Genomic DNA, 915 nt, shown 5'->3' with positions numbered 1-915 from the left:
AACGGCTTCCTCCATTACGTGCTCCGAGACTTGTTCGACCATAGTCATATCATGCCCTCCGTCTTGAAAAGGATTTGTCCTCAAATCCGTTTTGTCTACAATAAAAGGAGAAATATTAGAAACGTTAAAGCTCGACCTGATATTGTACTTACCTTGAAGATCAATTTGATAGGAAATATCATTGATCTGTTTTGTGATGGTGAATGGTCCATCGATCCTTGGCTTCAACTTGCTACTCCGCTCGGCCAAGAATATTTCCTTCGTCAAGTGAATCTGCACTTGTTCTCCAACTTCAAAGATCATCCTGAAATAAGCAATTAGTTTCTTGGCCTGCATCAAAGCCACTTCAATTCTCGTTCTCACAAAGAAATTAGACGAGAAGGTTTTAAAATCCGGTGGCTCCTTCTTGAACATCGAATAAGCTTTGGCAACTTTTCCATGTTCCTTGGTTGATGATTTAAACCATGAGACCACAAGATCTCCTTGGTTCATTTCTTCCCTTGGTCCATAATTGATTTGATTAGCGAAGTTCTTCATTATCTTTGACTTTAAATCCTTAACCTGCCTTACGTTTGCTTTCACAAGAACTAGAGAAACCACATCAAATGTGCGATAGGAATATATAAACAATCTCTTAAGATAGTCAAACTCTTTGTCACAAATAAGAATGTGATTAGAACACCAAAAATCCTTAACAACTTTTAGAACAAGCAAACCTTTGCTAGTGAACAAATCAACCTTTGTAAACTTAGGAAAGCATTTATCAATCACATGATCATTCAAGTTCGTTTTACAAGGTTTCGTTGGTGTAATTGAGCCACACAACATGTCTTTAAGCAAGTATTTCAAATCATGGCAAGTTTGATACGAAACACATTCAATTTTAGTACTAAGTAATTCAAACGTACTGCTACA

This window comes from Capsella rubella, unplaced genomic scaffold, assembly GCF_000375325.1.
Source record: "Capsella rubella cultivar Monte Gargano unplaced genomic scaffold, Caprub1_0 scaffold_3, whole genome shotgun sequence".
NCBI classification, from domain to species: Eukaryota; Viridiplantae; Streptophyta; class Magnoliopsida; order Brassicales; family Brassicaceae; genus Capsella; species Capsella rubella.
The sequence above is the reverse complement of the archived record's forward strand: the minus strand, read 5'-3'. Positions refer to the sequence as shown.